A 25,182-nucleotide genomic window follows, 5' to 3' on the forward strand; every position below is an offset into this window, starting at 1 on the left:
ATGTCAGCACCATAATACAAGTGTTCCTGTTCACTGCCTATTCTTCACAACGTGGAAAATATAAGCATTGACTTTAAATTGCAAGGGCATGATTACTCGGAATTATATTCAGTTGTTGGCATTTGTAATAGAGTAGACCCTTGACATTTGCAAATTTAGTGTTCCAAGTTTTGTCTATTCATGAACCAATATGTCATGTTGTAATTTGTAATTTTGCTGAGGTTTGAATCTGAATTTCATACAAAGGAAAGTCTGGCAGTAACCTCTGAAGTGATAAAAACTTTGTTTCCTTGTGATAAATGATACCTGAAAATAGCTTGGATTATTGATATTAGGAAATATGGAGATATTTGCAGTTCTCACAATGAGTTGTTCAAGACATTCAGATGAGCTCTCTTCCATGACTTAATAATTCGTATGAATGAATGAACAACGGATTGCCCACCAAATAAAAATAAATCACTGTTTAGAATGAGATTATTCAGTATTGCTGAGATGCAGCAAACCTTTGGGAAAGGAGGCCAGGGCTACAAATGAAGAGACTTATGAACCGTGTCAGGAAGATTGTAATTTATCCAGAAGGCAAATCAGTACTTAGATGAGTGTTTGAAGATAATGAATGCCAGAGTTCTGTGTCCTCCTGATGCTTCACCACTTTATCATCTGATACCTCAATTTTTCTCCACCTTGGTACATGGTCCTGTGTGACAAGGCAATCATTTTCTTGTTTTAGACCAGAGTTTTCAGTTTCCATATCTTAGTCTAATAGTCTGAATTTTATGAAATTAATTTTGTAAATTTCAGATTTTACTGTCTATATATCAATTGTGTAGATAATTTTTTCTGTTAAAAAGCCCCTGAAAATCCTAAAATTGCACTGATTCCTTCCAAATGATTTTAAAAATAGAAGAAGGCAAAACACCTTTTCTTCATCCTTCTTTTAGAAAGGTTTCTGTAAAACTTTAAAACCTTAGGCACTAAAATAAACCTTAATTTTTGTGTCACATAAAATGATTTTTTATCATTACTTTAAAGTTCTTGATTGATTTTTGGATCTAACCTCACTGACTATATATCTAGTTATCAAATCTCTGCCTTCACCAACCACAATGTCTTTATGTAACATAGAAATGCCCATTTTTGAAAAGAATGTGAGGATTGACTGAGAATCTGTCAAAACAGGGTTCAATACATTGGAGGTTTTAGAATTCTTGCATTAACTGTGTGACAATCACTTCCTCAATGATATTATAAAATTAAAAATAGCAACAGTATCTGTCCATCCTCACATTCTATAGTGTGTAGCACAGAGCATGCTAGAGTGATGCCCAACAAATGTGTGTTGCTTGTCCAAGCTGCATTTCAGATATAAATGTCTCTCAATGAACTGGCTATTATCTTCCACAAGAGGCATTGTATAACTCTGGCCTCACTACAAATGTCTTCATTCAGATGCAATCTCCCATGAAATGTTCTTTATCAAGCGAAAGTATGAAGATTCTCCCAGAAATAGACTTTTGATGAGCTGTTGAGATTCACACAAAACGTAATGGTAAAATTTTGTATTTTTGAATCATAACTCTTGATAGTAAAATCACTACCATTATATACTGGTCCATTCAAAACACCACGGCTAATTAGGTTCACACACCTGACAGATGGCTTTTCTCTGTTAAATTGATTAAGTGCAATTTAATTACTGACAAAAGAATTCACAGCTAATTCAGGAAATAGATATGAAATTGATTCATCTGATGAAAGTACAGCTATAACTTGGCATCTGAATATAAATGGCATGTGGTACACTCTTTCTCATTGCAAAACACGCATAAAAAAAAGTTGTCAACTGATTCACTAGGGCTTCTAATGTCTCAGAAATTAATTGCATATTTACAGAGCAAGATATCAAAATTGATCTTTTAAATGAGCTCTGCTAGTTTCAACCAATAATTAGTTAGTAGATATTTAGATTGAAATCCCAGTTCAGCCACTTGCTTAATATAAAACATCAAACAAGTATTTAAATGTACATTATATGTATTTTTTTTTGTGTGTGTGTGTGTGTGTGTGTGGTGCTGGGGATTGAACCCATGACCTTGTACATGCAAGGCAAGCACTCACCAACTGAGCTATATCCTCAGCCCTCATTTCATTATCTGTAAAATGGGCCAATAACAATTTCTTTCTCAGTGATTGTTAGAAAGATTGAGTGAGGCAACAAAAGCATGTAAGGTACCTACCTACCTCTCTAAATAGAAAACTTCATAAATAGGTCAGCAATTATTGCTTTTGTATTTTCTTAATTATTATTTTTATGACCAAGATAATATTCACAAACATTTTTGATGACAAGAACTAAAGTTAATAAAAAACTAATAAAAAATGAAATAATGTTAGGTGGTCTTAAAGTACATGCTAAGCATCAAAAGCATGCTCGAAACATTTGTGCCCTCAATGAGCTAAAATTCTAGTGCAAAATGAAGAAAGAAATGACTGGCCACACGAACATACTGACTGTGATCCAGATTTGAAGTCTGGAAGGAGACAATAAGAAAACCAAGTTGAAGCTGCTTATCCTGAGGACACAAGGAGAGTCCACCTGGAAGAGGTGGCAACTGACTCAGTGTTGAAGGGAAGGTGAGAATGAAGTCAGGAAATGGAATGTAGGAGAGGGGTCTGCAGGGAGAGGAAAGGGCAGCTCAAAGGCAGACTGTGAGAGAGTTTTGAGCTTTTTTCATGAACTGAATGTAAGTTAATGCTGCCTGGGCATTATGCAGAAAGATGAGATATGGTTAAAAATGTCTCTCCTAAGGAAGGTATAATTTAAGCATGGAGAGAAATAAAACCCCAATGGCATGACTAGTGTGGATAGAAAATGTGCATTATTAATCTGAAGCATAGATAAGATTAAAGTGATTAAAACTCTGTGAATCTTTAATTTTGACAAAGCTCAAAGTGATACCACTTCAGAACTTTTGTGTAAGTATCCATGTGGCACTTGCAGATTTACTTGAAGAATGAAAAGAGAATGGAATGTTCCAGAACAGAGATGAGGCTGGAAATGATATGAACTTCCTCTTCTATCATTTCAGTATCAGTCGGGGGCATCATCAGACGGAGGATCAACACGTTTTAGGATCCATGTAAAATCCTGAGGGTCTCAGAATATATGGATTGAGAGGAATCTGTCTGCTCTTTGTCCTCCATGGAACTGGGGGGTACCTCAGTCAGTTCACACAGGAGGAGCTGGCCAAGGGGACATTGCCACACTTCTGTCACTAATCTCAGCTGCAACCGTGGTCTGTTTTAATTGCCTTAAGGACTTCCTTGCATTTCCAGGCTTTGGTAGATTTTATGACTTAGAGAACCTCATAAACAAAACCATATTCATCCTATGAGACTATGATCAATGGGTTTTCTTTCCAGAGAACTAAGCAAGTTTAATCCTGCAAATAAAAAACTAAACGTGCACACATGGCAGTCAGCCATTCATACGCTTCCCAATGAAGATGGTTCTAGTTGAGATTATAATCGTTATGATAGGGCATAAGAATTAAATGGTTCCTGAGTTTACAATCTCAATACTGCCTAACAGTTGTGAAGAGGGCTACAACGTGGAATCAGCACACTCACACACAGGATCCTTTCAACAGAGCACATGGTTAAGATGAATATCTCACCCAGTGATTGCTCTCCATCATTATATTTGTTTCTGGGCTTCAGGGAACTCCTGGGATCAAGATTATCAGTAACAGAAAGTTCACTTTAATCAACATTGCTCTCTATATGTATGATCTCAAGGCATTCATCTGTGAGTCATTGTGCAAATAAAATGAGGTCATATTTGTAAAACATTAAATGCAGCATCAATAATATAGCAGACATGAAGTAAATGCTTGCTATTTGGGGCTAGAATGTAAAATTTTGCAGAGAAAATTGGTCTCAAATAAGTTCTGAAAGGATCCTCCAAATACAAGTACCATACAGTAAATTTCCATGGGTAGGAAGCATTTTGTCTTCAGAATCATGCTCAGACCTTTGTTAAAATATGTACCAAATACTGAGAGAACAATGAGAAATGTTTTGAACTTATTAGAAAAAATGATTTTTGTGAAAAAAATGGGTATTTGATGATGCAAGTTGAAGATACAGAATAGAATTTTAGGAATATATTTGGCCTGGCACAGGTACACAGTGGACCAACACACCTGAAGTTTTCCCCAGGTTAATAATTTCCTCATCATCTTAACAAATAATTCCATGCCATACTAGCCAGCAGGGGTCTTTATTGACAGAACTACAGAATGGAATTTTGCAAGGCAAGTTTTATCTCAGTCTTTTCATGTTTGGTGACAGGATTCCACATAACCATCTTTTTTTCCTGTATGTCACCTAGAGGCACTACGGCACACAGCATCAGGTGGTCAGCATGAAAAAGCCCTTTTAAGTTTAGAATGCTTTAATACAATTGCTCTGTGAATCATTCTCATGTCTTGTCACAAGTAGCTTGAAATTGATAAGAAGAACAGGGCAAGTTTCTCTGTATCTCAGAGAATGCAAGTTACAATCAAAACTTTAGAATACAAGGCTTCTGAGTTAGTACAGATGACCTTCAGGACTCCCTAATGCTCTTTGCTTGCAGTCATAATAATATGATTTAGTTCTATGCAGCAAAGCCTGTTTGGGGTACTTCTGCTTGCTTTTTATGAAAAAAAAATCTAAAGTTAATAATGTCCTAATGCAACACATCTTTGGTCTCTCCAGAACGTATTTCTTCACACGGAAAACTGGCCTTGGTTTGGGGCCGTTTACTTTGCTCAATCTGTAAACCAAGAAAAACAGATACAGATACTCTTTGACTTATTAAAAAAAGTTATGTCCTGAAAACCCATCATATACTGAAAATATCAAATGTCAAATCTGTACTTCACACACCTACATTAGAGCATAGCAACACAGCACACTGCAGTTAAAGCATGGTAGACCAGGGAATGTCTTTCTCATCTCTTTCTCCCTCTAATCAAGTATGCTGCCAAACTAAATTAGGTATCTAAAATGCCCATCTTCTTAAAAAATAATCCTATTCATCAAGATGAATTAAGGTATGGTGCACAAAGAAGAAAATATTCCCGTTCTCATCCTTCAAATCCCAGGACCCGTGGCAGTTCACACTTTTAACCTCAGTCTCATCCTTCATGCTGAATGTCATTGACCAAGTTGTAAGAGTGTTCTCATGAGGACAACACTCACGTTCAGGGAAAACAAAGAGTACAGTCAAGTCCCTGACATACACCTCTGTTCTAAACAGTCTCCCATCTCAATTTTCTTCTGGCTTTTGTCATGGGTTTTTCTGTCTTTCCTCTTCAGCAATCCTTCCCACAGAGACACCATGCTCTTTTATAATTGTCTTTGTTTCTTCCAAAGACAAACTGATTAGAAGTTGATAAGTTTTATGCATATGGATAAAAATACTTTACTTCTTAGAAAAGTGGTTGTTATCTCTAATCATATAATTTCACATACTATGGTTATAATTTTATTTCTTATAGTATAATTTCACATCAAATCCAATATTTAAGGTGACTTTTATTATGTGCTTTCTAAGATGATAAAAACATTATTTAAGAAAAGTCCTGCTTATAAAGAAACACATTTATGAACATCCAGCTCCAACTGATAAACTCAATATCAACTTTCATTCTGTCCATGTATTAGTCAGCTTTTTGTTACTATAAGGAAATACCTGACATAGGTTAACTATATAAAGTAAAAAGGTTTATTTAGCTCATGGTGTTGAAGGCTGAAAATTCCCCCCCAAAATTTTGGTTACAGAGTATGGTGAGAGCACTATGATATGTGGCACAGTACATGCAGAATAAATCATCATGCTATAAACCAGGAACCAGAGGTAGCTGTGTGGGATCAGGCTCATGCTTTTATAACAATCCTCTTTTGAAATATACCAAGGGGTGCTATTAGTACTACCTTAATCTATTTTGAGCACATATCCCCAAAGACCAAAGTCCCTCTCTCTAGGTCCTACCATTTTAAGGTTCAACCTCTTTCCAATAGTGCTACCCTACAAATGGGTACATTTTATTGATTTAAGAATAAACAGGAAAGGAGCATTGCTCATAACAGAAACTTTAGGGAAAATGGTACCAATGGAAGAAAAAAGGTGAAATGTGGGACTAAGATATGTAGAGAACTTCCTTTGGGCATCTTAGGTTGGGCCCTGCAATGCATGCAGCTCATTTGTATTCCCTCTGAAATGTACATATGTATGAATTTATCCAAAGCACATCCTGGCAGGTAATCTGAGTTTAAAAATTCAGTGCTCAAGAAGTCTAATTACCACTATTTTTTTTGCCATATGTTTAATTGGTAAGCAAACAAACAAATACAAAATCAATTAGTAAATGGATGTTTTGTGCATGTGTGAAGGAGGGCCTCAGAGACCAGGGAAGAGAGTTCTACAGATTAGAGAATAAAATTTCTTCTTGGTGAGAGCAAAAGCTCAGTATCCCTTTGTGGTTTTGTTCAGTGGCATATGGGACTTATTGAAGGTGAGCATAAGCTAGGTACCTGAAATGAACAGCAGTATCCTCAGACTCCAGGAAAAAATAGATAGTGTCAATTAATATGAATGCAACGTGTGATCTGCTGAGCTGAAGGGAGAGGGTACAGCTCCAGTCAATGAAAGGCAAATGACAATGATCCAGGAATTTCTCCATGGATGGAATGAGCAAAAGTAGACTAAAAATGTGAATGTAGATAGTGATAATCAAGAGCACTGGACTAAAATTCTGTCTCTATTATAAACTAGCAGTATGATAGAGGAAGCTACTTATTTCAGCCACATCTCCTGTCAAACAAACATGAAAATCAGATGTGCCTCATATGACTCGGGAGGAAATTAAACCAGGCAATAGTTTAACAGTCTTATCTTTATCTCTGGTATGCAGTAAACTCTCAACAACATTTTGAGAGCAATCACAGTGCTATAAAATAATATATAAAATAATAATAGAACCCTTCTCCTCATACACAGACTTCCAGTGTTAGTCTCTGATTTCTTTTTCTTTTCTTCACCAATACAAGCCTGTCCTGTCATCAGGCATGCTGCACTTCTGTGGCAACACCAGAATGGCCATCTCACTATTCCTTAACTTTGAAAATTCTTTTCATAGCATGAATTCCACTTGCTCTCCTCGAAAGACTGTTTTCAAGTATCTTCCTCTGTTTATTTATCTTTATCTGTTTATTCCAACATTTCTTCAAAGACACTTCCCATGTTACCTACTCTGAAACTTGCCTTGATACATTAGGGATAACTCTTTGGTTTACCAATTGCCTACAACCTTAGAAAGTACCCTAACTACCATCAAGATAATTAATTAGTTTTTAAGTCAGTTTTTTTTTTTCACTGCTGTGACTAAGAGACATGACAAGAACAATTTTAGAGGAGGAAAAATTTATTTGGGAGCTTACAGTTTCAGATGTCTCAGTTCATAGGCAGTCAGCTCCATCTCTTAGGTCTCCTGGTGAGACTGAACATCATGGCAGAAGAGTATGGTGGAGGGAAGTGGCTCAAGATATCACATCAGGAAGCAGAGAGAGAACTACATTTAATGAGGACAAAATAAATACCCCAGAAACATGCATCCAGGCCCCCACCTCCTCCAGCTATACCATGCCTGCTGCAGTTACCATCTGGTTAATTTCTATTAGGGAATTAACACATTGATTGGGTTAATCATTTCACAACCCAAATAATTTCGCTTCTAAAAACTTTCTTGCATTATCTCACATATTAGCTTTTGAGGGACATGTAATGTCTATACCATAATATTTCCTTTATCATATTACTGAAAATCATGACTTATTGGCACAAAGAAAAGATCTCTGCTGAGTTTTGTGCATGGTGAGAAATAGGGGTTCAATTTCATTTTGTTGTATATGGATTTCCAGTTTTCCCAGCGCCATTTGTTGAAGAGGCTATCTTTTCTCCAATGCATGTTCTTGGCACCTTTGTCTAATAAAAGATAACTGTTGTTATGTAGGTTAGTCTCTGTGTCCTTTATTCTGTACCATTGGTTTACCAGTCTGTTTTGGTGCCAATACCATGCTGTTTTTGTTACTATTGCTCTGTAGTGTAGTTTAAAGTCTGGTATAGTGATGCCACCTGCTTCACTCTATCTTCCTTAGCTTTAGCTATTCTGGGTCCCTTATTTTTCCAGGTGAATTTCATGATTGCCTTTTCTATTTATATGAGGTATGTCATTGGAATTTTGATTGGAATTCCATTAAATCTGTATAGTGCTTTTGGAAGTATGGTCATTTTGATAATATTAATTCTGTCTATCCAAGAGCAAGGTAGATCTTTCCATCTTCTAAAGTCTTCTTTGATTTCTTTCTTTAGGGTTCTATAATTTTCATTATATAGATCTTTCACCTCTTTTGTTAAGTTGATTCCCAAGTATTTTATTTTATTTTACTTTATTTTTTTTGAGGCTATTGAGAATGGGGTAGTTTTCCTCATTTCCCTTTCTGAGGATTTGTCACTGATAATACAGAAATGCCTTTGATTTTATGTCCTGCTACTTTGCTGAGTTCATTTACTATTTCTAGAATTTTTCTGGTGGAACTTTTAGGGTCTTCTAGGGATAGAATCATATTGTCAGCAAATAGTGCCAATTTGAGTTCTTCTTTTCCTATGTGTATCCCTTTAATTTTTTTTATCTTCTAATTGCTCTGGCCAATGTTTCAAGAACTATGTTAAATAGAAGTGGTGAAACAGGGCATTCCTGTGGATCGAGGACTTAGGAATTAGACCAGAGACCCTGCATTTAATAGAAGAAAAAGTAGGCCCTAATCTCTATCATGTGGGATTAGGCCCCAACTTCCTTAATAAGACTCCTATGGCACAAGAATTAAAATCAAGAATCAATAAATGGGATGGATCTAAACTAACAAGTTTCTTCTCAGCAAAAGAAAAACAATCTGTGAAGTGAATAGAGAGCCTGCACCTTGGGAGCAAATCTTTACCCTTCACACATCAGACAGAGCACTAATCACTAAGGTATATAAAGAACTCAAAAAGTTAAACACTAAAAAAACCAAACCAAAACAAAAAACCCCAAATAACCCAAATTAATAAATGGGCCAAAGACCTGAAGAGACACTTCTCAGAAGATGATATAAAATCAATCAACAAATACATGAAAACATGTTCATCATCTCTAGCAATTAGAGAAATGCAAATCAAAACCACTCTAAGATTTCATCTCACTCCAGTCAGAATGGCAGCTATTATGCATACAAACAACAATAAGTGTTGGCGAGGATTTTGGGAAAAAGGTACACTCATACACTGCTGGTGGGACTGCAAATTGGGGCAGCCAATATGGAAAGGAGTATGGAGATTTGTTGGAAAATTGGGAATGAAACCACCATTGACCCAGTTATTCCTCTCTTTGGTCTATACCCAAAGGACTTACAAACAACATACAACAGGGCCACATCAATGTTTATAGCAGCACAATTCACAATAGCTAAACTATGGAATCCACCTAGATGCCCTTCAAAAGATGAATGGATAAAAATGTGGCATATATACATAATGAAATATTACTCAGCATTAAAAGAGAATAAAACCATGGCATTTGCAGGGAAATGGATTGAGTTACTGAAGATAATGCTAAGTGAAGTTAGCCAATCCCCAAAAAACAAATGCTGAATGTTTTCTTTGATATAAGGAGGTTGATACATAGTGGGATAGGGAGAGGGAGCCTGGGAGGAATAGACAAACTCTAGATAGGGCAGAGAGATTGGAGGGGTAGGGCAGGGGGATGGGGTAATTAATGATGGTGAAATGTGATGATCATTATTATCCAAAGTACAGGTATGAAGATATGAATTGGTGTGAATATACTTTGTATACAAACAGAGATATGAAAAATTGTGCTCTCTATATATATGTAATATGGATTGTAATGCATTCCACTGTCATATATAAATTAAAAAAATTAAAAAGAAAAAAAAAGATCTCTGCTGAATAGTGTCCTTGTGGTGATGTCAAATGATTATTTCTCTCTTATTCAATAACTAACAAGACATATCATTCCAATGATGAAACACCACATTATTTTTAAATGAGGTTAAAAATGATCCTCCATGTCCTAAGCACTTTTGCAGATACTTCTTATTTTCTAAGGGAACACCTATATATCAATAGTAGAAGAAGCTACTTTCCTAAGAAAGAATCTATCTCTGGTAGATGGCACAGTTCATTGATTTGCTCTTCCTCTAATCTATTAATTTCTTTGTTCAAGTAACATTTAGCAAGCCTTTTATTGTGAAAACACTAATATAGTCATTGGTTTAACTACATGTGGACACAATGTAGTCAGTCGTATCAAATAGTCAAACAATCAGTAGCAGAAATATAAAGTAGCCTAGGCAATTGCAAGGGTTATAAAAGAGATATACCAAGTATGTTGGAGGTAACAATAGATGAGTTTTAAAATAGCATTACAAAGAGAAGGTTGTGTTTGAGCTGAGATTTGAAGGCGAATATAAACCAAAATATTAAAGAAATGAAAAATGTATTCTAGGTGAAATCAGCAGCATGTATGCATCAAATGAGGACATTAAACCATCAAAATACTTGCACAAATGTCAATATAAATGAAGCCCCAAGTTCAAGAGAAAGTGGAGAGGATTGCCTTAGAAATTTGCACTGAAATAAAGTAGAATGAAACAGACATTATCATTACTGTGTGTATACACGTGACTGCATGACTAATGTGAATCTGCAACCTGTACTCTCAGGAAAATGAGATATTATATCCCATCTGATTCAAATGTATGATATGTCAAGGTCATTGTACCGTCATGTGTAACTAATTAAAACAAATAAAAACAATTTACAAAAAAAGAAATAAAACATGATCTGCTGTCTCTCTCCTATCCCTCTTTGGTGGGCTGTCACGACCCCCTTGCCCGCAAGGAAGACGCGACTCAGGAATCTTCTTTCAGCAGTTTATTCAGGCCCTTGATATTCTTCTAATAATTCTTCTAATCCCCGGAATAATAATTGGATGCCCCTCCCAGCCTTAATAAAGCACCTCGAACCCCAATGCGAAGCTGCCACGTGGACCCTTCTCACAGGGTGCTAGAGAACGACACGCCAACTTTCTCTGATAAGGAGTTGACAATACGCCAACTCTCTCTGATATGGAGTTGTCCTTCACAGACCACAGCGGAGCCAGCGCCATCATGTAATGGCGACCACAGTCCGCAGGAACGGCTCACCACAGTGGGCCATGCTACTAACATGTGAATATAAGAAAAAGGCCCATAAAGAGTTTCTAGAGCTCACAAAGTAGCTAGGTGATACAAAAATTGGGAAGTAATTCTCAAACAGATGGCTGTTATGGATTTAGGATTATACAGAGTTTTTCCAGGGAACTATGTAAATCGGGTAGAAGAGTGAGGCTGAACAGAGGGAAAACACTTATATTAAAAAGGCATTAATAAGACAGAGGTCCTTAAAGAAGACTGAAAAGAGGAAGGAGAAGGTAGGAAGGAAATCAGCATCATATGATGCCACATAGGCCAACATCTGTCAGCAGGTGCCTCAGAGAGGAACAGTGAACCACGTCAACTGTCAGAATTCTACCCTTTATATCCAAATCCACTTCTCCAGGGATGTGAGGACCCCTGGGAGCCCCATGTCATGGTGATGTGACATTATTTATGCTCATAATTTATATGAAATTTTATTAGAAATAAAATTCTAAATCAAAAGTTGAGTGATTTAACAGGGTCCCTATCAGATATGTGTTCCTGTGCTGTCTTGCAGCATACAGGTAGAATTTCACGGCAATATCTTTACAAGAGAATTCTTTGAGTTCAACTTTCAGGTCAAAGTGAAGAAAGGTCAGTGAGTTTAATGATAATAACTGGCTGTTCTGGGTGAACTTTCATTATTCTGAAAAGAATCTACATCAGGAGCCACATTCATGATTTTCAAACACTTTGAAAACCTGTCTTAAAATATAGGTATTAACACACACACACACACACACACACACACACATACACACACACACACACACACGCTTACCCCTCTGCAGAAAATTCTGTTAAACATCTCTTCCAGTTTCTTCAATTTATCAAAGAAATTCTTCCACAATTCATGGTTTGAATAAACTGTGATTTCCTCTTTCCTTATTTCATAAATTACCTAATCATGCATCTGGTGGAATGAGGACTCATATCTGAATTGGCAGCTGGAAATTTAGTTTTTATCCACTTCCTCTTGCTCCTGCCTAAGATGGATAGTACAGTCAGCCTGGAAAAATATTAATTAGGGAAAATTCTGTGCTTGGAACATTTTAAGTTTTATATAATAATATTTTTTCTCATTTCTTAATTTATTTTAAAAATGTTATTACCTTTCTTAACCTGTGCTGCTATATGTTAAAATAAAAATGAAATTCTTTGTAGACAATAGAAGTATGTATATCATTGACTTTTTTCAATTAAAAGAAAATGAAAGAATTAATTCAGATTTTGAATTATTTATGAGAACCATACTATTTTTTTATTACTAAGGAGTATTTAGTTTTTGTCCCCCACCTCCACTTTATATTCCAAATATCATCATAAGTAAATTAGATCACAATGTTTCACATCAGCTTTTGAATCTATTGGTCTCTATAGAGTAATGGCCATAGGGTAAGGACCCACTTCTTATTTTCATTTCAAAATTAGAAGAGAAAATAACGCCTTCCATCATGTGAACTCTCTCCAGATGATGAAGTAATTGTCTCTGCACTCTCTGACAGGGTCTCACAGGTCTAGAACGGGTTTCCTTGAACTACTTTTCCAAGTAAAGAAAATGAGACTTGGAAAAAACTGAGATGCCCGATGCAAATCAAGATATAGCACAAACATCCCCTCTGAATGAGACCTTTGGATTCAAGATTACCAGTCCAAGTGCTAAACCCGATAGGCTAGTGATTTTGAAGCAGAAAAGAATGAGATTTGAAGGCTGCTTGATCCTGATCACAGGGCTCAAGTTCATATCAAGTCCTGTTGGACTTGATTCACCAAGTTTCAGTGTTCTTTCTCGTATAGGAACAATGACACCTTTAGACCAATGAGTCAGAATTACAAGAGATAAAGTAATAAAATGAATGAAGGATGCTGGCACAATGTCTATTATATAGAAAAAAAATTTAAAAAATTATATATATATATAGTTGATTGTGCCAATTATTTTCCTCTCACTACTCTAGAGAGTTCCAAGGATGCAGATACTAAGCAAGGGAAAAGGTAGGAGCACCAGGGGACAGGAGCACCCACCAGGCTTATTTGCAGAAGTCCCTCAAAGCCCCAGACCTATGCCAAGCGGATTCCCAGAGGAGGGGGGTGCTCACACTTCTTGGTGGTTTCACTCAATTCTGTCTGATATCAGTCAGGAGTGTCTAGACCAGGGAGCTCTGGAGGGCAGCATTGTTTTAGGGTCTGTACAAACTTGGGTTCAACTTATCCCTGGGTAACAATGGGTTTGGGTAAGTTTTGTGGGGTTTGTAAAAGAAGTGATCTGTAAGTGACTGGGAATCTGAGGAGCTGCCTTTAAAACCACTGGTTGTGTAAAACTTTGAGTTTAGTGCCAGCAGGTTCCTGATTCAACGGTATCAACATGCTGTGAAAAAGTAAATAACATAGCACACATCCATAAAAGCTGTCTTTGACTCATTTGTGTAACAACCATCTCAAAGAGAAAGAAATAAATAAGACAGCAACAGTTTTTGTTTTCACTGCTATAAAGTTCATATTTTGATTCATATGCCCATGTAAACATGGTTTTCTCTCTCTGTGTGTTATTTCCTTCCACAAATGAGTTAAACGCCTTACAGTGAAAACAATATAATAATTCGGCAAAAAAAAATGCAATAAAGGAAGACAGAGTATTGTTCAAAATTCTGAAACAAAAGCTAAAAATCTCATGTTAAACTTTATTTCTATTCAAATAAGAGTACTTTTTTCAAACACAACACTACCATTTACATGGTTTTTGTAATATAAATATTTGGTTCACTCAATCTCTGATAAACAATTGAAGAAATTCATACTGAAATTTTTATCCCCAACCCCCTCAGGGGACTCTGGCCACTGGACTGGAGTGATGCTGCCCCAACTCCCCAGGCAGTACCTGACCATGTCTCTGAAAATCATTGTGTGGAGACTGAACTCAATATCACTTCACACACCAAAGCCCTTATTCTAGTGGACATTACATGGAAACATCTGGGTATGTAATAGCTTTTCATATTAATAAAACAGTCAAAAACACTTAAGCCAACTGTAAACAGAAAATCATTTTATAAATTATAGAAGAATTTGAAAATGACAGTCAAGAACTAAGGATGGGTAATTTTTCCAAATTACAGAAATTTTTGCACATGGCGTCGTACCTTTTTTACCCATTAATGTTTGAGAGAACATTAGGGTTCTGTTCATGTATTTAAAAAATTAGGGTTCACGGGAGTGTGTGTCTCCCCCGACCATGTTGCTCTTGGTCTCTATTTGAATAATGATGTGGTAAGATATGTCTAAAATATTACTTCTCTGAGAACATGATTTTAAAAATTCTTCAAACTTAAAATAACCCCTAAATTTGATGTCATTAATTATCAGTCCTTCTGCTTCTAAAATGTCAAGCATCTCTCCACTTAAATATCATTTTTTTTTTTCTGAAAGTTCTGAAAGTTGCTTATTTTCCTTACTTTTTATGTTACACTTTGGCATCTAACTTCATGTCCTGAGTACCTTTGAGACGAACTCAACCAAGCATAACTTTTCAATAATTTCAAGACATTCTCACTTACTTTCAGATGTCTCTACTTATATTCCCTCTTGTCAAATAAAAATGATATCAGGATGGGCATAATATTTATTTTCGAAAAATAATCCAGTCCCTTCATTGAGACAATAAGTCAATCTTCTTCTGGTTTCATAGTTTATCCACTTAGGATTCCACCAAATTGTTTTCATAGTGGAAAGAGAAACAGGTTTATAGCACGGTACAACATAATAAAATTTCATTTTTGAAAAGTCTGCAAAATGCTAGACAAGGTCAGTTGGTACCAGCATCATTCTGAGCTATGTTACAGAAGATAAAATATCCTTTTTAAATTCTTACCTTTGCACAATCAGTCTTTGCAAGGACCTACAAGAGGCTCAGAATACTAAAACAAACAAACAAAAACACAAAAACAAACAAGTAATAATGATTGTGCAATATGTCATAAATTTAGCTCAAGAACCTTGCATATGAAGAGGTAAAAGGACATTTTTAATGACCATCATAGTATAATTTTCTCCTTATCATTGTATAATGTTATTGCCCTATAAACAGTGTGGCTGTCTTATTATTTCTGAAACACTGATCACTTGCTTGTTCCTTTATGCTAATAAGCAAGGTTTCAATTGAGTCCATGCAAACAGTTTCCAGCCTGACTTTGAGTTTTCTCATGTTAATTTCCATGTTACTTGAGTTTGCATTTATGCTAATAATATTCTAAATCTAATAACCATGTGTTTATAGAGTAGCAAGGAAGAATACAATGTGAGTTAATAATATAATACAATACTCTAGAAAATTGCTGACACAATGTAAAATAGCTTGCTATAATTTCCCCAAACATCTTTTGACTATATTAAGGATCTGGATGCTGACACGGGCAAAGTTAACTTAGAATTGCATCTTAAAGGTCATGTTATTATTCATTACTTCTTCATGTCTTAGATTTTTATTTTTATCTTAAAAACTATGATAGTAACCACAACATTAATCCTCACTGAAATTTTGAGTGAGATATTGGGTTTTAAATTGTTTTGAAAATATGCATTGCATATGTGAAAATTTTATTACTTTATTAGAATATCCTTTCAAAAATTTCATAGAGTTGCTCTATGAAGTCACTGAAGCTCAGGAATCATAAACCTTTCTTTTCCTGACCTATTAATCATACTGTGAACCAAAGTCAATGAAGACTTATTTCTCACTAGGTGCTAGAGTCTGAAAAACTGATAAGCTTTAGTGTTAGTCTACTTTCCATTACTGTGACGGAGTAACTGAGACAATAAACTTAAAAAGAAAAAAAAAAAGATTATTTTGACTTAGATTCAGAGATTCCAGTCCATGTCACTTGGTGCTGTTTGTTGCCTTCAGTGGGTGGCAGTATAGTACATGATGGTGGAAGCATGTGGTTGAGGAGGCTTATTCACATCATGGTGGTTTGAGAATAAAAATTGAGAGAGATTAGGGGCTGAGTTCCAAAATCCTATTCCAGGGCAGGCCCCCAATGACCTAACTCCCTCCCTTAGTTCCCATGTCCTAAAGGTCCCACCACCTCCAAATGGAGCCCTAGACAGGTGCATTGAACGTGTGCGCCTTTGGAGGACACTTTCCCAAACTATTCCAGTTGTGAATGTCCTGAGAACAACAAAGTGTGGTTTTTCTACTCAATAAATCAATAAACTGTGGGGAACCCAGAAGGTAAGCAATCATGCTATCAGCTAGTTGTTCATAAGAATATCCAAATGAATCATGTGCAGTCTTTGAGGAACTTGTTGACTTGCCTAAAGAATAAGGGATGCAAGTGTTGATGACTACATATTTAACGCATGCTTAAGTGAAACCTGGAGTTCATTATGAAGGGAAGATATTATAGCTCTACAAAGGCACCCTTGCTCTCAGAGTGGGTTATGAACACTGTGGCTAGGCAGTTCAGAGCAGAGACAGAAAACAGAATAACATTGGGCTTCAATATCAGGATAGATGCTCCATTACTGAATGATGTACATGAGTATTCTGAGCTTAGGAAAGATAAAAGACTTATAATATCACTATAATAAAAGCCAAAGATAATTATTGCTTATCAGAGGAGCGAAACAGGAAGGTGGAGAAGGGAATAAATTCGAAACCATTGCTCTAATTAGGTAAAACATATCTAAGGAATAATTAGACCCATATTTAAGAATATGCATCACTTCAAAATGAATAATGTAATTTGAACACAGAAATAGAAAATAAATTTATTTTAGACATTATATAAAAATAAAATCAGTAATTTAGCACACAGTGGAAATTACTTGTAAAATTGTACCATGTATCTAGAAATATTTATTCTATTAAATTATACTATCTTTATAGTTAAAAAAAATTCTAAATTATCTCTCTTTCATGTATGTGCATGAGTGTCTATGCACATGTGGTTTGGAATGAAAATAATTGCTGAGCAGCAGCCGGATGAAGTAGACCTTCTGAGACCATGTGTTCATTGTGCTGTGTAAAGTACAAATGAAATGTGGTGTTGACATAAACATTTCATAACTTGGAAAATCTTCCATGGTAGCATCTGGGCTGCTTAACTTTATATTTTATAACCATGATATATTGGGTTTCCTATGAGGTCACTGTACAGAGATTTATACACTGCAACCGAATTTTTAGGTCTCTAAAATAGCTAGAGAAAGAAAACTAGGAAGGCATGTTACCTTCTCCTGGTTTCATCTAAGAGGCCGTGGCTAAAAATTGATTTTTCTCTCATTATTTCAGACATAGGACAGATCTTGGCTGGACTCCCAACAGATAACCTTTGAGCTCTTGAAATATTCTCCCTATTAAGAGTTTATTTGTATATCTAAGACTGTGGATAACACCACATTAGCATCACCAGATAAGTCTACCTTAATGATTCAACTTGTGGTGTGTGTGTGTGTGTGTGTGTGTGTGCGCGCGCGCGTGCATGCACATGCTTGCACTTATTTTTACTTTAGGATGAATGATAGAGGTCAAGCATAGGGTTTCTGTATGTCTACACATGATTAACCCTCTACTAAAACCCTGAACAGTAAGACTTGGTAGAACTTCTTTCATTGATAATACTTTGAATGTGTCACCACATTCAAAATATTATCAATTAATTAATTGTATCCCATGCAACTCCACTGGAGAAGGGACATCTAGAAGCTCATCCATTTCTAATGGATGAATTTCTGCTTTCCCCTTTGCTAATTTTCATCCTTAACCTCCCACTCTCATGAGCTGTAATCAAATATAACAGTTTTTTGCAAGTCCTGTGTATCCTTCTAGTGCATCATCAAGTCTGAGGGTAGTCTGAGGGATCAGCAACCCAGAGGTTAACTTAAAAGACAATTACTAACTGATAAGCTGCCTTCTTATGGACCTACTGGTTCTGCCACGTAGTATCTTACTTGAAAGCACCCAGTTTCATAGAAAAATGACAGGTACTGTTAAATACTCAGTTAATGTGTCAGTCTGGGAACAACATAGTGAATATTTGTAGTAGTGTCTTCCAAGGTATGGAATTTGTATTAATGTAACTTCCAATAATACTGACTACAGTGTCTTCTAAAGCGACAACACTTGAATTTAGGGATGGCACGTGGATGTGATCCATTTCGTTGTAAGTATCTGTTCCCCAGGTGTGCAATTAGTCATTTTATCCTTAAGATTCATCAAATAGTGTATCTGTGAGTTTTTTTTTAACTTCTATAAAAGTCTTAAGAATCCAGTAACATTTCAACTGTACTTCAACAATAGCTTCTACCTAATGATTTCAGGTTTCTAAAGGTGATGGTCTAGCAGGCAAAGATAGGGGAAAAGATAATAACAAGAGCAATCAATCAAGATTATTATGGAATACTTGCTATATAATGGGAGTTCACTGTTGGAATGGGGATTAATTATTGTAGCAACCAATGTCTGACAAAGACAAGATACTAGGGCTTTAATAGCTTTCTCAGGAAAGATCAGGTTTGTCCCACCAGAAAAGCAATGTAGGTTAGCAAACTGAAATGCAGATTAACTAGGATGCAAATCTAGAAGGAAGGGTGGAGGAGGTATATAATAATTATTACCAATTGCAACCAAGGAAATTGTACTTAAATTTTGTAATCCTTATCTATAAGGTATTTGTAGAGATATTCACTAGACAATATCTGATATCCAGTTAATAGAAGGAGTTTGCAATATATCATGTGAAGATCTTACATCTGATCATGTGAGGATCTCTACAGTACAAGAAATAAACAGAGATATATAGGCTTAAATTTCATCTTCCCTAGTTCACCTATGACATCAGCCAGGGCTGCAGTAAAATTTCCAAGCAGTCTTCAACTTGCTTCCTGCTGAACAGTGTTGCATCAGGTATGCACGATCCACCTTCAGTTCTTATCTATACATACTCAGGGGAAATGAGACGCAGGACAAAAGAGGGCAAACATCTCTACAACAGAATCAAATGAAAATAGTACATAATTATAATTCATTATAAAATTTCCATTGAACTGAATGAGTAAATAAGAGACAAGTGGAAGATTTTCAAGGGGATAATTGTAAAGATCAAGTGAAACTGGTTAAGGATGAAACTAAGGCATAAAGAAAAGGGGAATACCAATGAACGTTCCTTCTCTTCCCCTCCTCCTCTGTCTTCTTCTCCTGCTCCTGTGTTTTCTCCCTCCTTCTCCTCTCCTTCTGGCTTGCAGATGAATATGGTCTTTCCTCTGAGTGGGAAAGGAGGGAGCAAGGGAGAGGGAGGGAAAGAGAGAGACAGAATGAGCACTGGGGCATCTCTTCCCTTTTTCTTTTATGACACCAGTTCTATCCAATCAAGATCCCATTCTTATAACCTCATTTAACATTACTTACATCCCTAAAGGCCCCATCTCCATGTAGAAGGGTTTTCTGTATCTGTCTTACATCCATCCCACACATATTTCGTGAGGGCATGTCCCTTGTCTCTGTTATTACCCATTTTATTCCCGGAACTTAGCAGTGTTTGGTACATAGTTGACAAATACATGTTGTACAAATTAATGAGGGAATAAATGAAAACATAAGGTAGTAATATCTTGGCCCATTGAATTTACTTAAGAACTCTCAGAAATTTCCATAAGGAAACATGGACTATCTAAATATTATGTCAATTTTAAAGTCATTATTCCTTCTGTATCATTAGGCAAATATAAAATAAAATTAAAGGAGTTATAAAATTAAAGTGAAGGGAAATAATATGTCAGATATTTTAACAGAGTTTATGTTATTACTAGGTAAAATTACAGGGTGAATGAGGGTCAGGACAGTAGTTAACACTTGAAAAAACAGATGAATGGTTTTGAGCTTAGACAGACTTGACTATAAGTCTTTGTCACTTGAGTGGGGGACATATAATAAGAATTTCTCCAATGGACTAATGCTTATGAATAATATTGATTTAAATAACATGAATTAAATAATGTCTGACAAAATGCTGACATGTATTGCTCATGAAGTATTAATATGTATTAATTTATTGAAATGGGTATTTTTATTTTTTTCATTTTGCTTATCAAAAAACTGAGTGACAGAATTATTAAAACATTATACCTGAACTCACACAGTTAAAAAGTAATAGCACTGAAATTATAACCAAGGAAGTCTGACACCTGAATTGGCTCCCTCAAATATAACACTCATCCTTACAGTATACATAGAAAATATACTTATGTCTTATCCCTAAATGACCCAGCATATATGCACAATAGATGCTTGCTACTGGATTAATTTCATAATCATGTATTTTGAATTGCTTGCCTACAATGTGCTTTAATATTGCTGATATTCTTTCAAATACTTGCATATCTTTATTCTATTACAAAATACTCCATGTACACACTGGAAGGGGAGGAAGAAAAGCAAACAAATAATTAGCACATTGCAAAATCTATCGTTTGAATGTAACATGATACATGAGCCAAAGTTACAATTTGGGGAGCATTTTCAAAGGAGATTTAGTTTCTTCTCTTAAAGTACTTCTTCTTGTTCTGACAGATGTATTAGCAGCGTTATTTCAGGTCTTAGTGTTTGTTTATAAACATTTTTCTTATAATGGAAAATTTAAATAGAGATTAGTTCTAATGCATTGTAAATCAACTAACCTAAAATTACTTTGTAAAACTTGGTGATTTATCCAATTATTTAAAGAATATTCTTAGAGCTCTGTGAAGATTTATTGACTTTTGCTACTTGAGATATTCATGCAAACAACCTTCAAAAATACCTATTTGTAAACTTTTTAATCAAAACATCTATGCTATCACTCAGTGGTAGGCTGTGGGAAGAATATTAAGTTACTAGACTCTAAATCATCCTTAATAGCTAAACACCACATTTAGCTTTTATCCTCAGAACCAATTTCCTTCCATTACATTGGTACGGAGAGTGCTGTGGAAGAAAATTTTAAGCAGCTAAAGCATGAACTAACTTAACCTTGCAGAATTGATTTAAAAATTCCATAGACATAAAGAAATAATACCCTACAGAACATATGACAATTTAATTAATTACACATTGCTGATATTAGAAAACTAATCCATTCCATAATTTTGGAGAGATCTTCCAGATTTTGAAAAAAGGGTTTATGCAAAGTGATATGAAGGCCACAGACAATGATTTTTTCAAAGGGCTTATAATTGACTAATATGTCAAAATTAGAAAATTATATGTGTGTTAAGTTGAATAACAATGACAACTCTATAGATAATATTTGAGATAAAAATTAAAAATGTATTTAGTATATTAAAGCAAAATGTAGAAAAAAAACAAGACCTGAAGATGAAAATATATATTTGTTTTGCGGAGCAAAAAATATTATACTAATAAGGTAGATGTGTATCTTAGAAATAAATTAACTGGAGAAGAGTAAGTAAAGTTTCACTAAAACATTTGATGCTTAAAAAAGATTAAAAAACTATAGATTTGTTCTAAATTTGGATAAGCAGGAACATATAGTTAACTTATATATTCAAGGAAACATTTTTTATAATATTATGCTAAAATAGCTAGTTAATAGAAGATTTTTAAAAAATCTATATATCAACTCAGTACAGAAAATAAATAATTATGTGTATGTATTTCACGTATACAATAAAAAATATTTTGCTAGGGGAGAAGGATAAATGGTATAGAAGATGTGTATGCAATTATTTTTCTCAGAAAATGTGACTACTAAAATACACATTTGGGAATAGCATGTTATTTTATGAAAGATGCTAATATGTTCATCAAAAATTTCTGAATAGTTTCTATAGGTTCTGTTAATTACTATGTGTTTTGTAATTTTAAGTACATTTTTTAATTATAAAAATCTTAAATACCTTTCACTTGGCTGGGTCCCAGCGCTTGGCTGACCTACCCCGTGTGTTTGGGGGACATATGTACAGATAAAAGCATTAGATTAATAGGGTGTGGGTATGCGGAAAGCATGCCTGGGGCTGTGTTTGATGGACCTGGAGATTAAGAAATTATGTTCTTGGGGCTTGGCATGTGGCTCATGTGGTAGCACGCTTGCCTGGCATGCATCTGGCCGGGGTTTGATCCTCAGCACCACATACAAACAAAGATGTTGTGTCTGCTGAAAACTAGAAAATAAATATTAAAATTCTCTCTCTCTCTCTAAAAAAAAAGAAATTATGTTCAGGGAGAATAAATACCTCAGTAAATGTGTTGAATATAATGGAAACCAAATTGTAAAAGGAAACCATAAATATAGAAATAAATAAGACTAGGTTTAACCATGCAGTACTTGATTAGAATCTAAGATCTAGATTTAATATCATAGCTGTTGATATGTACATAAAAGGTAAAGATAGAAATACAGAAATGTAGGTGGGGTGGTGGGGAGTTAGGAGGTATGCATTGTGAATGTGTATGTATGCATACACATGTAGTTGTTTCCTACCTTTGTCTGCTGAGAGGGGCTAGAAGTAGTATACCCAATTGCAAAGCCTCAGGAATCCTTGATATCAGGGCTGAGCCAGAGGAAGCACAGGATGAGCCTGCAGCATCTTATGTCTGATGCAGAGAGAACAAATTATCTTTGCTGTGGCACTTCTCTTCAATACATATACCATGAGGAAACAACAAACAAATTCCTTTATAGAAAGATTTTTCAAGGAAAATAGCCTGTATTAATCAGAATTAATCTTGTTGTAGCAGAATGTGAGGAAATGCTCAAAGAATAATGAATCTTGTCAAGAGGATGGAGGAGGCAGCTTGAAGGATTTCCCACTGGTCCAGTCTGGGAAATAATGACATTTAATGTAAATAATGATCTTAATGAATTGGGACATTAAGAACCTTATTTAATATTGAATTGAATGGCAATCTAAGTGTCCACACTGATATAAATCAGTAGATAAGGGAGCCAGGTAAACTTCACCTTAGAGTAGAGTAAACTAATAGACATGAATGGTGCAATCAGGTGAGAGCACCACCATTTGATACCACCAGAGTAATGGTTCAGGCAGAGAATTAGCAGCAGGTGCTAAAGGAATGGATGAAAGTTTAATGTGGACTGCAATATTTATATAGTGCCAAAAATCTCATATTTAATTCATACTAATTAATATGCAAATATGATTATTAATTAACTTTCCAGTTTTTCCAGCAGAAATAGTCAGGCATCATTGTAGCAAAGCAAAAAATCGTATCAACTGTGAAAAAACAAATCGACATCATGCTCTCTTGATGCAAGGAGATCAAACCCTCATTTCTATGGGACTTCTGTCCAAAATGCATATGCCACGAAAAAAAAAAAAACAGTAGATGGACCCAAACTGGGAAGATCACACAAGGACACTATCAAAGTCAGGAAAAACAAAAGAAAATGTCTTAAATGAGAAATTGTTTCAGATTAAGCCAAAAATAATTATAATAATTAAATCAAAGATATGGTTATGACTTGGAACCTGAATCTATAGAAACAATTAAAATTGGTAAAATTTAATTGAGAGCTGTAATATTAAATTTCTTAATTTTTTGTACCATTGTTTACAGGAGAGATATTTCATAAGCATTAAGGGGTAAAGAGCAATATATGGACAACACGCTTTAAAATGGTTCAGAATTAAAGAGAGGAGGTGAAGGAGGAGGGGGAGAGAAACAGAGGGAGAGAGGATGATTTGCAAACATACACAGAAGTAGAAGAAATAACACATGCCCATTACCCAGATTCAACAAATAACAATATTTTGAAACATGTTCATTGCTTCACCAATCTATTCTATCTTGCAGAATTATTTAATATAAATTCCCAAACATTTTGTTATTTCACATATTGCTATGGTTTCAATCTTAAGTGTCTCCCCAAGCACAGTATTTAAGGTTTGGTCATCAGTCTGTGGCAGCACTGGGAAGTGGTAGACTCTTTAAGGGTGGGGGCCTAGTGCAAGGAAGTTAGCCTTGCTTCTGATCTTTGAGGGAATGAAGTCAGGCTTTCACAATTATATGTGATATTAGCTGTATATTAGGTAGATTTTTGTAGATAACCTTATAACAGTGAGAAAGTTTCCTTTCACTTCTAGCATATAGATTGACAGAATTTTGGAAATGTTTTCTCTGCTTCAATTTATATAACTTAATATAATGTAATCTTTTTCTTTAGTATTTTATTTATATGGAGAATTACAGTGATTGATTTTCCTTTTACAAATTTTTATTAATATGTATTAATTATACATATTAATGGGCTCTATTGTGACACTTACATATGTATTAGCTTTCTATTGCTATAACCAAAACACCTATCAAGAATAACTTAGAGGAGAAAGATTTACTTTGGCTCACCCATTTTCCCTTCTGTCCTCTTTCATCCTCAGTTCTCTCTCCTCATCACCTGACCCCAGTTCCAGGCCCTAATAGTCACTCTTCTACTTTCAAGTCAAAATTTTCTCCATTTTTTATACATATGGGAGAAAGCATGTGATTCTGTCTTTCTGTGCTTGACTTATTTCACTTAGCAAGATGACCTTCTGTTCAATGATTAATTTTCTAATGATGAAACAGATCTGCATAATTGGAAAAAAAACACTTAAATGTGCTGTAACATTCTTTTTAAATGTTGCTGGATTTAGTTTGCTAAAATAGCAAAGAAGGATTTTGAAATATACTGGTTTAGGGTTTTGTGTGTGATGTGCTTGTATGTTTTTCTCATATCAGATTTTGATATCAGAGTTTTTAGAAATAAACTGAAAGTGTTAATTCCTCTATTTTTGAAACTATTGTATAAACAGGTGTCAATTCTTTGAATGTCTGATAAA

The sequence above is a fragment of the Ictidomys tridecemlineatus genome, chromosome 2 (assembly GCF_052094955.1).
Source record: "Ictidomys tridecemlineatus isolate mIctTri1 chromosome 2, mIctTri1.hap1, whole genome shotgun sequence".
In the NCBI taxonomy this organism is placed as follows: domain Eukaryota; kingdom Metazoa; phylum Chordata; class Mammalia; order Rodentia; family Sciuridae; genus Ictidomys; species Ictidomys tridecemlineatus.